Here is a 13,497-nt window from a genome sequence, read left to right on the forward strand (position 1 = left end):
TTTGATTTTGAAGATAGGCAAAAGGATAGGCCATTGTTAAGATGTTTTTGTTCACTGTTGGTCAGTGTGTGTGGAGAGGTTGAACATCCCATCATTTTTATCCATCTTTTTGACCCTATATTTTCTTATTTCTTTTTCTACCTCTTCTTCCTCTTTTTCTGGATTCCATTTCACTGAGTGTGGGTTGAGGAAGAGTAGGACTGTTTATGTGGTTGAACTGTAGATGGATTGGCAGATCATTCAAGGACTCATGAGTATTTTGGAAAATTCTAAAAAAAGAATTTTCAGAGCTGGAGGTACTGACTGTGGGTGTAGGAGGCTTAAGTGTCTTGGACTTAAAAAAAACGTGTGATGTTTTGTTATTTGAGTGATAATAACATGTTCTCAGATACGGTGTTGTGGACAGTGATGGCGCCTACAATTTCTGCAGTATTTGTGTTTCTAAGACCTGTAGTGCTTGTGCTCTTATCAGAGATATAGGTTAGCACTTGGGGGTTTTCTTAGGGCTCAATAATACAGACTTCAAATTCCACTGATTAATTTTGGGACATACTAGATTTTTCCTGTTGTGTAGGGATGTGCTTTGTATTGGAGAAATGGAAATTTGTGAATGTTCTATATGTTTTGGCTAGAGAAAAAAATAGTTTTGTTTCTGATTCATTTGTTAAGTCAATCATTTTGTTTTGCCATATTCATCATGTTAGAATGATTCATTTTTGTAATTAGTTTTGTTTATTCAGATTCGTTGTGATCTGTTCCTCCTGCTGTTTGTAAGTGTGCTAGAATGTGTGTTCTGCCTGTGTAGAATTGTGTTGTGAGCCATTGATGCTGGTAATGTGTTCTTTTTCTAATTTAAATTGAGAAGAGAACATCATTCTGTAAGAATCTACAGTATTTTCATCGGTACATAGGATAGAGGAAGCAATTCATTGATTATTATAAAATACTGCAAGAGGAGCTGAGTGGAGTGCAGCTGAAGTTTTTAATATTCTTAATGGAGGGTGGAGACACATTACAATGGCCAGCATCCAGATGTAGATCCATCGTCAGTGATAATGAACACACCACACCACTGATCTTCCAAAAACAAACACATAAACCTATATTGATGATGCACTCCCCCACCCTACACCAATTCTCTCACCACAAGTGATTCTACCATGGCTGGCAGTTAAATGTAAACAAATGGCATTGGGTTGCAGGCTGACATAGCTACATAGTTAATTAGGTTAAAAAAAAGACACAAGTTCATCCAGTTCAACCAACAGAGAAACACGCACACGCATAGTAAACCTCCATATACACTATTCCATACCTACCAGAGGAAGGCAAAAAACCCCAATAAAGCATGATACAATTTGCTCCTGCATAGGAAAAATAATTCCTTCCTGATCCCCCAAGAGGTAATCAGATTTCCCCTGGATCAACTTTACCTATGAATATTTGTGTACAGTTATATTATGTGAATTTAGGAAAAAATCCAGGCCTTTTCTTAAAACAATTTACTGAGCTGGCCAGAACCAGCTCTTGAGGGGGTCTATTCCACATTTTCACAGTGAAGAAGCCTTTCTGTATAAAGAGATTAAATTGTCCTCCAGATATAAAGAATGACCCCTTTTCCTCTGAGATGACCTTAAGGTGAATAACTGTACCCTGCGTTCACTATGTGAACCACCTATGTATTTATATATGTTGATCATATCCCCCCTTAATCTCTTCTCAACAGAGAATACATTCAGTTCAACTAGGCGTTCCTTATAGCTCTCCTCCATGCCTTTTACCAGTTTGGTTATTATTATTATTATTATACAGTATTTATAAAGCGCCAATAGTTCGCTCAGCGCTGTACATTACAATGGGAGACAGAACAATAACAATACAATACAATGCAAAATATGAGGGGATCGAGGGCCCTGCTCTTTCGAGCTTACAATCTAGGAGGGAGGGGATGGTGGCACAGGAGGAGAAAGCTGTGGGGGATGGAGTGGTAGGAAGAGTGGAGGAGGTCGGCAAGTTAGCAGGGGGTGGGGTAGGCTTCCCTGAAGAGGTGGGTTTTCAGGGTGAGTAAAGGAGAGGAGAGTAGGTGATAATCTGATGGGTTGGGGCAGGGAGTTTCAGAGGATGGGTGACACCCTGGAGAAGTCCTGGAGGCGGGCATGGGAGGAGGAGACCAGAGAACAAAGAGAAGGAGGTCTTGTGAGGAGTGATCGTGCTGGGTGGTACTTGGATATTAGGTCGGTGATGTAGTTTGGGGCAGTATGATGGACAGCTTTGTACGTCAATGTTAGGATTTTGAATTTGATCCGTTGCGCAATCGGAAGCCAGTGGAGGGATTGGCAGAGAGGGGTGGCGTAAACGGAGCGGTTGGAAAGATGAATGAGTCTGGCAGCCGTATTCAGGATCGACTGAAGCGGGGATAGCCAGCGGCGAGGCAGGCCAGTGAGGAGGGAGTTGCAGTAATCGAGTCGTGATATGATGAGGGCGTGGATGAGCTGTTTAGTGGTTTCTGGGGTTAGGAACGTGCGTATTTTGGCGATGTTGCGGAGGTGAAGTCTGCATGAGTTTGTTAAAGATTGGACTTGGGGCTGGAAGGATAGGTTGGAGTCCAGAATGACACCAAGTACTCTGGCCTGCGGGGCGGGTTTGATGGTGGCGTTGTTGGACATGATGGAGAAGTCAATGGGGGTGGTGTGCGGGCTGGGGGGGAAGACAAGAAACTCGGTTTTGGAGAGGTTCAGTTTAAGGAAGTAGAGCGACATCCAGTCTGATATGTCGCTCAGTAGGTGTGTGATTTGGGCGGAGACTGAGGGGGTGAGGTGGGGGGTTGAGAGATAGATTTGTGTGTCGTCGGCATATAGGTGGTAGTTGAAGCCGTGAGAGTGTATGAGTTGGCCAAGGTAGGAGGTGTAGATGGAGAAGAGAAGGGGCCCGAGGATGGAGCCTTGAGGGACCTCAACAGAGAGGGGGAGTGAGGGGGAGGTGGTAGCATTATAGGTAACGCTGAAAGAGCGTTGTGACAGGTAGGATGAGAGCCAGGAGAGAGCAGAATCTCTGAGGCCGAGGAAGTGTAGTTTTTTGAGGAGGAGGGGGTGGTCGACTGTGTCGAAGGCTGCGGAGAGGTCAAGGAGTAGGAGCACTGAATAGTGGCCATTAGCTTTGGCGGTTAGCAGGTCATTGGAGAGTTTGAGTAAGGCAGTTTCGGTGGAGTGTAGGGGACGGAAGCCGGACTGTAGGGGATCGAGGAGGTTGTTGTCATTGAGGTGAGAGCTTAGGCGGGTGTAGACTAGGCGCTCGAGGAGTTTGGATGTGAATGGGAGCAGGGAGATGGGTCTGAGGTTGTTCAGGTCATTGGGGTCCAGGGAGGGCTTTTTAAGTATGGGGGTGATGTGTGCATGCTTCAGAGGGGAGGGGAAAGTGCCAGAGGAGAGGGAGAGATTAAATATGTGGGTGAGGGAGCATAGGATGGAAGGGGAAGGAGGTTGTAGGAGATGTGAGGGGATAGGGTCGAGGGGCCAGGTGGTGAGGCGGGCATCAGAGAGGACCTTGGAGACTTCCTCGATGGTAGTAAGGTAAAAAGTGCAGAGTGTTGAGGGGGCTTCAGTATGAGGAATGTGGGGTGGGGTGGAAGTGGAGGTCAGGGCAGGGGTGGGGCCGTGGGAGAGGGGTGATGAGGGGGTAGCTGAGTGAGGGGGAACGGGGTTGGAGGGAGTTTGAGCAGTGACGAAGTCCCTGCGGGTTATGTCGAGGGAGAGGGGGGATGAGGGGGTAGCTGTGTGAGAGGGGACGGGTTGAGAGGGAGTGTGAGTTGTGGCAATGTCCTTGCGAATTGTGTCAATCTTGTTTTTGAAGTGATTGGCAATCTCAAGGGCGGTGAGTGAGGTGCTGGGTGGAGGTGGGGGTGGAGAGAGTAGAGAGTTGAAGGTGGAGAAGAGTCGGCGAGGATTGGAGGAGAGGGCCTTGATGAGGGTCAGGAAGTAGGCTTGTTTGGCTGCGTGGAGGGAGGAGGTGTAGGTGTGGAAGGCAGATTTGTAGCGGGTGAAGGCTTGTTAGGATTTGGTTTTGCGCCATAGTCACTCCAGGGCACAACTGTGTGGTTTGAGGGATTTGGTGTGATCAGTCTGCCAGGGCTGGAGCGGTCAGGGTCTGATGTTGCGCGTGGTTAAAGGCGCTAGTGAGTCAAGGGCTGTTGACAGCGTGTTATTATAGGCAGTCATAGCCAAGTCGGGGCAGGACAGGGGAAGGATGCTGTCAAAGAGTTGATCAGCTGCAGAGTGGAGGGGGGCAGGGTTAAGGTTGCGGAGGTTACGGCTGGTAGTAGTGTAACATTTGGAGGGGTAGGCGTTGGAGGATGAGGAGATAGAGAAGGTAATCAGGTTGTGGTCAGAGAGAGGGAAGGGGGTGTTAGTGAGGTTGTGGGGAGCGCAGCGGTTGGAGAAGACGAGATCAAGGATATTACCGTCGGAGTGGTTGGTGGATTGTATGCACTGTGCAAGTGCAAAGGAGGAGGTTAAGTGGAGGAGATGGGATGTGGCCGGGTTGTTAAGGTTGACAGGGATGTTCAAATCCCCAAGGATGATGGTGGATAGCTCAGAGGAGAGGAAGAAGGGTAGCCAGGAGGAAAAGTCATCCAGGAAGCGGGATATGGATCCAGGATGCCGGTATATCACAGCAATCTTCAGGGGGGTTGGGGAGAATAGTCAGACGCAGTGGGCCTCGAAGGAGGAGAAGGATAGAGAGGGGGGTTTGGGAGGACTCGGAAGGAGCTCTGTGGTGACAGGAGCAGACCAACCCCACCACCTTTACGACCGTTGGGTCTGGGTGAGTGGGTCCAGGTGAGACCTCCGTAGGAGAGTGCAGCAGGGGAGGTAGAGTCAGTGGCCTGGATCCAGGTTTCTGTGATCGCTAGGAGGTTGAGGGAGCGGGAAACAAAGAGGTCGTGGATGGCGGTAGGGCGTTCAGGAGTGCACATGAAAACGGTGGGGGTGATTTTAGGGAGCAGGGGGACAGATACTAAGTTGCGGGGGTTGCGGCAGGATGTGGAGGTGGGAGGGTGTTGTGTGGGTGAGGGAGGTGGTTTAGGGCCAGGATTCAGGGAGATCTCCCCTGCGGTTAGAAGGAGGAGAAAGGTGAGAAAGGTGGCATGGGAGCGGGATGTGCAGGAGCGTGTGAAACTACTAGTGGAGGTGTTCGGGTCAGTGGGAGAGTGGAGTATTAGGAGGAGGTGGTGGGTGCTGTAGAGGGGTGAAGGAAGCAGTGAGGACACAATATACAATTGTTTGTGGTTGCCTTTCTCTGCACTTTTTCCAATTCACCGGTATGCTTTTTGTGAACTAGTGCCCGATACTGAACAACGTATTCTAGATGAGGTATTACTAATGATTTGTACAGGGGCAAAATTATATCTCTCTTTCTGCAGTTCATACCTCTTTTAATACAAGAAAGGATTTTGCTCACTTTGAAAACTTCAGCTTGGCATTGCCTGACTTAAGCTTATGATGTACCATAACACCCAGATCCTTCTCCACCATTGACTCCCCCAGTTGTACTCCCCCTAGTGTGTATGATTTGTGCATATTTTTAGCCCCCAAGTATATAACTTTAAATTTATCAACATTAAACCTCATTTGCCATATACGTAGTTGTCCTATCAAACAGTGCATCGAGGTTGGCTTGTAAGTTGGAGACATACTGTAAGCTTGGTGTCATCTGCAAAGACTGAAATAGTACTTTTAATCCCAGACCCTTTAGCATTTATAAATATATTAAAAAGTAAAGGTCTCAACACTGAACCTTGGAGTACACCACTAATAACCTTAGACTATTCAGAGAATGAATCATTAAAGGATAAGTTCCCCTTTCATAACATGTTACACTCATATTCCCAGCCTTGTCAGTTAGCTGGGAATCTTCTCCCCTGGCCGCATCACTCATTCACAGTTCTCTGTGAATGAGAAACTACAAGTCCTGACAGCGTTTGCAGCTCTCAGCGTGTAGTTCTCAATTAACTACCACAGTGCTGGTAGTCCAATGGGACTATATCAGTCATTGAAGGGACCATGTCAGTCCAGTGTTACTATACCAGTCATTAAAAATTAGAAACAATGGCTTGAAATGACAGAGCTCAATTCCTTTAGGGCCCATGGGTGTATGCCATTTGGTCCAGGTGTCTTATTCACATTAAATCTAATTATTTCTAATTATTTCTGGACCATATCAATTTTGAGCCATTGTGGATCATTGTGGATCATTTGCTCCTTTGTATACATGGAGATAAAGAAGGTATTTAATATATTTGCCTTCTTTTTGTCCCCAGTCACCCAATCCAGATTACTTTGTAAAGGGCCTATATGCTCAGACCTAACCTTTTTATTATTAATATATTTGAAGAATTTCTTTAGGTTTGTCTTTCTCTCTTTTGTTACTATTTTTCTTTCGCATTTTTGCGGCCTTGATTTCCTTTTTACATATTCTGTTATAATCCTTGTAACATTTAAATGATAATAGTGTTTCTTCATTTTTATATTTTTTAAAAGCTCTATTCTTATCATTTGTAGCTTTTTTAACTTTGGCCGTAAGCCACATAGGTTTTATTTTTAGCTTTTTAAACTTAGCACCTATGGGAATATATTTTGCAATGTACAAGGGTTTTGAAGAATTCTCATTTCTGTTCTTTGCTCTTCAATGACAATATTCCTTCCCAGTCTAAGTCTTGGAGAGCTTTTATGTTTTTATCTTTCCAGTATGTGCTTGTTGTTTACAGCTAACATTAAATAAGATCATTATGGTCACTGCTACCCAGATGTTCTTTTATATGAGCATTAGTAATAATCTCTGCATGGTTTGAGATTACCAGGTCCAGCAGAGTATCATTCCTAGTCAGGACCTCTATGAACTGAACCATTTTTTTAATAGGTTTATACATTTTTGCCCTTTAAAACTCTTCCTGCAGTGCCATTATGCCAATCAATTTCAAGGTAGTTAAAATCCCCCATTATTATCACTGTGCAAGCCCTTTCAGCCCTTTCTATCTGTACAAGCAGCTGAATCTCCACCTCCTCATTAACACTGGGCAGCATATAGCAGACTCCAATAATTAACTTTGTAGTACGCACACCCATATGCAGTTCTACCCATAATGCTTCAGCCTTTATCACACTCTCCATCAACTAGGTCCTCTTTCACACTCGTTTTGAGATCACTTCTCACATAACTCACATAACTGCACCACCTTTTCTTTTTACCATGCCTCTCTGAAAGAGAGCATAGCCAGGAATATCAATAGCTGAGGAATGAAGCCAAGATTAAGCAGTGGGTTTCTCGCAGTGCATTCCAGGACACTCTCAAGTACTCTCACCCTCCTTATGCCTCCATCAGGTCTGCTGATTGATCTGCCTCTAAAATTTGGGTCGGCACCCAATTGAGGTGTTATGAGAGGGGTCCATATTAATCTTACCAAAGGCTGATTGCCATCGGAGCTACAAGTGCTGATCCATCCATCTAAGATTCCTTTTTTTTACAAAGCACTGTCGGACCTTGATTTGGAGGTCTTGGCTTCTGGTGAGAGGTTTGTATTTTTCTGAGTGGCATCCGCCGTGGTAAAGATTGCAAGCACAAATCACTCTTGCTGTCATTTGATGCATTGATTTAGCATGATTTTTTTTACACCATCTTGGTTGTTGGACTTAATTATTTATATATATTTTGATATATTTATTTTGTCACTTTTGAGTTACTGCGGACTTTATTACTGATATGAATTATTGTTATGTTTGTACTTTATTGAAGTATACGTATGCACTTTATTGAGTTAACCACTTGTCCTCCTAAGGATTTACCCCCCTTCCTGACCAGGCCTCTTTTTGCTATTCGGCACTGTGTTACTTTAACTGACAATTGCGCGGTCATGCAACGCTGCACCCAAATGAAATTTATGTCCCTTTTTCACAGAAGTCGAGCTCTCTTTTGGTGGTATTTGATCACCTGTGTGCTTTTTATTTTTTTGCTATAAACAAAAAAAGACTGAAAATGTTGAAAAAAAAACAATATTTTTAACTTTCGGCTATACAAAATATATAGTACACTCAAAGTTAGTCATAAATTTAGGCCAAAATGTATTCTGCTACATGTCTTTGGAAAAAAATTCCAGTAAGTGTATATTGATTGCTTTGTGTGAACGTTATAGCAAACTACAAACTATGGTATAGATACTGCAATTTACGCCATTTCTTGCACATAGAGCTTTCTTTTGGTGGTATTTTATCACCTGTGCACTTTTTATTTTTTTGCACTATAAATAAAAAAAGACCGAAAATTTTGAAAAAAAAACAATATTTTTTACTTTCGGCTCTAAAAAATATATACTGCAATTTATGCCATTTTTTGCTATACTGCACTGAGATAGTTTATAAATTTAATTTATGTACAGCATTGTGCGGTCATGCAATGCTGTACAAAAATGAAATTTATGTCCTTTTTCACACAAATAGAGATTTCTTTTGGTGGTATTTGATCGCCTCTGGGGTTTTTTTGCACTATAACCAAAAAAAGATCAAAAATTAAAAAAAAACCCAATATTTTCTCATTTCTGTCATAAAAAATATCAAGACTTCCGGTTCCAGCACCGCATGAGCTATGGACGGCATCCCTCGGCTCCGGAACAATCTGCATAAAAATACAGCCTCCTGCATCGGAGGACTTACCTAAACCGCACGGGAGTGCCCCTCCCCCTGCTTCCCCCGCTCCCGACCACCTATGGAGCGGTACCCAGCCAGGATCCTGCTCCCTGCACACAGAGGGACAGGTCTCCCATCCGTGCAGCCAAAATGGCCACCGCCGACCACGCTGCAGATAGCAGCTTCACAGCACAGCAGCCCCAGCTCTTCTTCCCTGATGGCCAGCATGGAGACAGAATGGGAGCCAGGCCCAGATCCGGGGTCAGGACCAGGTCAGAGAGAGACACAGCCACCCCACACTCTCCTGATAGGGCATGCTGAGCACAGTAGTCCCACGGATAAATATGAACAAATTTCACAGGCTGTTGCTTCTCTTTTGCTGCCAACCATTACACAAGCAGTAGACAGAGCAGTAAATCAGGGCATAGAGCAGCTCAAAAGAGATTTGGGAGAAAACACCAAATGCATAACCAAAGTTGAACACCGCCTCTCAGATTTAGAGGATGAGTTTCAAACTATGCAGGCGCGGTCTACACAAGCCAAACATGAGCAACAGACCATCCTAGAAAAACTGGATGACTTAGAAAACCGCTCACGCAGGAATAATCTACGGGTTGTGGGCCTCCCAGAATCCTACAGTTCAGGTCAATTATCTGAAATCTGCTCTAAACGTATACCCGCAGCACTGGGAATCACGACACATTGCCAAGTCGAAAGGGCACATCGATTAGGCGCCCCCTCAAATGATCAACGCACGCCACGGTCTACAGTTGTTAAATATCTTAACTACGCTGACCGAGTAGCCATTCATAATTCATTTTGTAACTCACGTTCCCTACAACTGGATGGTCACAAGCTTTTACTGTTTGCTGATTATTCGCCAGAAGTCTCCCATAAACGCAAATCGTTCCAACAAATGTGTGCTACACTATTTCAGAAAGGGGTAAAATTCACCCTTGCTTACCCCGCTACACTTCGCTTCACTACGCCTGCAGGGGAACCCAAATCATTCACACATCCAGAGGAAGCCCTTCTATACTTACAAAATAATTTACCTGATATCATGGGCCCTCTACAACAACCACGAGATCTCGGCCTGCAAGATCAACGCAGTCCAAGAAAGGACCAGCCAAAACGCCAACGCATTAATCACACGTCAGCAAAGCAAAGACCACCCTAAAGGCCGATACACACCTTACTGGCAAATTTATAAACTGGTATTTACCGCCTCGCGCTAAAGCTCTTAGTTCAATTATAATATTATCTGTTAATTATGCTACTCAGTTTTGTTCTCTTCGCATTTATGGGCTCTCTCTCGTTCTTACTCACAATGATTTATTTACAATATGTATGCAATGTCTTATCATATCTTTGGCTGCTGCGCTACCACAAATAATAGGGTGCGTTGATCCCTTCTTTCGCTAGTGGCCTATGCCGTCATAAGGGGCTCTCCCTTCCTCCTACCTGACAATGCAACTCCTCGGTACAGGATCCACACCTAATAATTTCCGGTAACGCATGCTAAAGAAAGGAGATCACATGCGGAATAATGTGAAGTCCAAGTTAAATATGCAGTTTATTGTTACTTTCAGTTTTTCGATCGACCCCTGTTAGGTCAGTCTGATTTTTGTATGTTTTCCCTCCCTCTTCTCTTCTCCCTCTTTGCTCTATCTCTTTCTTACCCGGACACCCCACAACGCCCCTTCTTCTCATACAGAGCCGAGAAGGCGCAGACCATGAGACTGAGTTCGCGGATCTGCTGCTCAACAAGGACGATACTGATACCTTTCTAATCATCCTTGCATTTAATTTCCTATACTTCGTGTGATTTCATCGAATGTTAAGGGCCTGAGATCGCCTCATAAATGCATGGCCATTCTTCGCCATCTAAAATGCATGAAAACAGATATCACTTTCCTCCAAGAAACTCACCTAACCCAAACAGACTTTATGCGTATGAAAAAATGATGGCTAGGACAAATGCTGGGGTTGCCATCTCCCTCTGGCAAAGCAGGTGTAATCATCCTTTTCCATAAACGCCTCACATCCGACATTATCACATTAGACACAGATGAGGAGGGCCGATACGTTGCTGCCCATGTCATGTTAGATTCCTCCCCTTTAGTATTGGCCAATATATACGCACCAAACTCCTTGCCCAAACCTTTCTTCCAAGATCTGTCCTCGAAACTGTCAAATTTTATGCACCTCTCTGTATTGTTGGGAGGAGACTTCAATCAATGTATGAACATGCTGGAAGATAAACAAAAACCTTTCACGCCGAATTGTCCAGCTAACCCCACCTCCCCACCAACACCCATGCTATTGAACAACTTCACAGAATCGTTATAGCTCAGGGATGTGTGGCGACTAACACACCCAGAGGGAAGGGAATTCACTTTCTTCTCTCCTGTACACCATACTCTGTCCAGAATTGATTATTTCTTTGTCAACCACATGCTCTTACAAAACATCAAAGATTCTGAGATACATGATATAGCGATCTCCGATCACTCCCCAATTCCATCTCCATACAACTCACACAAAATACACTCACGCACCTGGTGTTTCCCCTCCTTTCTGGTACACAATCGGGACTTGCTCCGAATATTGAATAATGTTGGGAGCGAGTTCTGTAAAACGAATGCGGGACATCAAACAAAACCCAACCTCTTTTGGGAGATGGGCAAAGCGGTTCTACATGGCAGAATCATAGCGTTCACCTCCACCTACAAGAAAAATCTTCTCCGAAGCTATTCAGCAGCAAGCCTCTGTTTAAGACAAGCAAGGTAAGATCTAACAAATCTTAATTGCCATGAAAATAGGACTGCATGGTCAGAGGCCAAGCATCACTTTGACACATGGACAGCTGCCCAAGAGGCAATACACCAATCATATACCGACCTGCAATTTCATAAATTTGACAATAAGCCGGGCAAGTTGTAAGCAAGACTATGCAAAAAGCCATTTACACCTACTCTTTTTACGTTTCTCAGAGACGCACAGGGAACACTGAAAAGCGATCCTCTAGACTTTATATGCGTTTTAGAGAACTTCTACCAAACTCTCTTTAACCCAGACCCTATAGACATCTCTAAAGCTACCTCCTTCCTGGACCATGTCTCATTGCCACGGTTAGACCCCACTTCACTTCAAGCCTTAAGTGCTCCCATTACTCTGACAGATGTATCGCTAGCTATTAAATCACTTGCAAACGGCAAAGCCCCGGGCCCCAATGGCTATACAGCCAAATTTTACAAGTTAATGGCTGAAACCCTTTCCTCTACATTACAATCGGTGTTACAGACCATTCAGACAGGAGGAGACTACCTTCCCTCTGGTTCCCAAGCCCACATTAAATTGATTGCCAAGAAGGATAAAGACCCGTTAGAACCTGGCTCGTATCGTCCTATATCCCTGCTGAATCTTGATGCAAAACTCTGGTTAAAAATTATCGCCTCTCGCCTAGCAACTATTTTCCCCACTCTTATTCATCCTTCCCAAGTGGGCTTTGTGCAGGGACGCTCAGCAGCCTTGAATACTCGGAAGGTGATATCCGCTTTAAGTCAAGCCTTGAATGACACACTCCTAGATGCGGCAATAATCTCATTAGTCGCCGAAAAGGCTTTTGATAATGTTAGTTTTGAATGGCTTTTCTTAGCGCTAGGAAAGATTGGGTTTGAAGGCCTGTTTATGCATCTAATCCAAACCATGTACTCATTTCCAACAGCCTTAGTTGTAGCAGCAGGTCAAATATCTAACCCTATTCATCTCCACAAAGGCACTAGACAGGGTGTCCTCTGTTCCCATTACTTTTCAACTTGGCCCTAGAACCGTTAGCACGCTTCCTATTCCTATCACCGCGCCTATATGCCCTGTCTCTACTCCAAAAAGGATCCGGCTATGTCTACTTGTCCTCTGTGTGGAATTCAAAAACCATCATTACAACACAGATGTTGGACCTGCTGGAATGAAGTGGTTCATTTCATATCCGTCATCATTGCTTTCCGATTGCCCATCCAACCGCTACCATTACTCTTCGGATTTATGGAACAGCCAATCATTGGTCTCTTCTCTTCACAAACGTCATCCTTCAGAGATAACACATCTTGGATATCAACATGCTTTCTAATTGCAGGACGGGTCATTCTCCGCAAATGGGTCTCCAACTGCCCTCCAACTATGACAGACATCAAACAAGAGCTCAACTCTCTTCTATGTTTGGACAGGCTTCATCTAATCACCTCACTGACTACTTCAAAGGAATCCCATTATTTTAGAAAGTGGAATTCCTATATTACAGGTTCCCTATCCATACAGGAGCAGGCCTTCTTTACTCAGACGTGGTCTCCATCTACTAATTGGTCATGTGCATTGTTTAATTGTTTAATTGCCATTGATTTTCTCTTAGTTTCTCACTCACTCCCTCTCTGTCCTCATCTCACCTATATCTTGACCCCTAATTATTTTCTCGACTTATGTTCTTCTACACACTCGACATTGTCCTCACACCATAGACCCTCATTAGCCAGGTGGAGGGTGACACTTGTCATTTTCCAAATACTTGTGGTAAAAAAATAAATTCTTCTAATGGCTCGACATGCCTCTCAGCAAATAGTTGTGGGTGTTTACTTTCCAAAAAGGGGTCGTTTTGGGGGGTCAGGACATTTCATGCCCAGCATTAGAGGTTTATGCCACACATCATTCACTCTTCTAACCACCTGAAGACCAAGCCTTTTCTGACACTTTTTGTTCACATAAAAAAACAATCTGTATTTTTTGCTAGGAAATTACTTTGAACCACCAAACATTATATATATTTTTT

The sequence above is a fragment of the Staurois parvus genome, unplaced genomic scaffold (genome assembly GCF_062004578.1).
Source record: "Staurois parvus isolate SC_StPar_1 unplaced genomic scaffold, SC_StPar_1.0 ptg000476l, whole genome shotgun sequence".
Lineage (NCBI taxonomy): Eukaryota > Metazoa > Chordata > Amphibia > Anura > Ranidae > Staurois > Staurois parvus.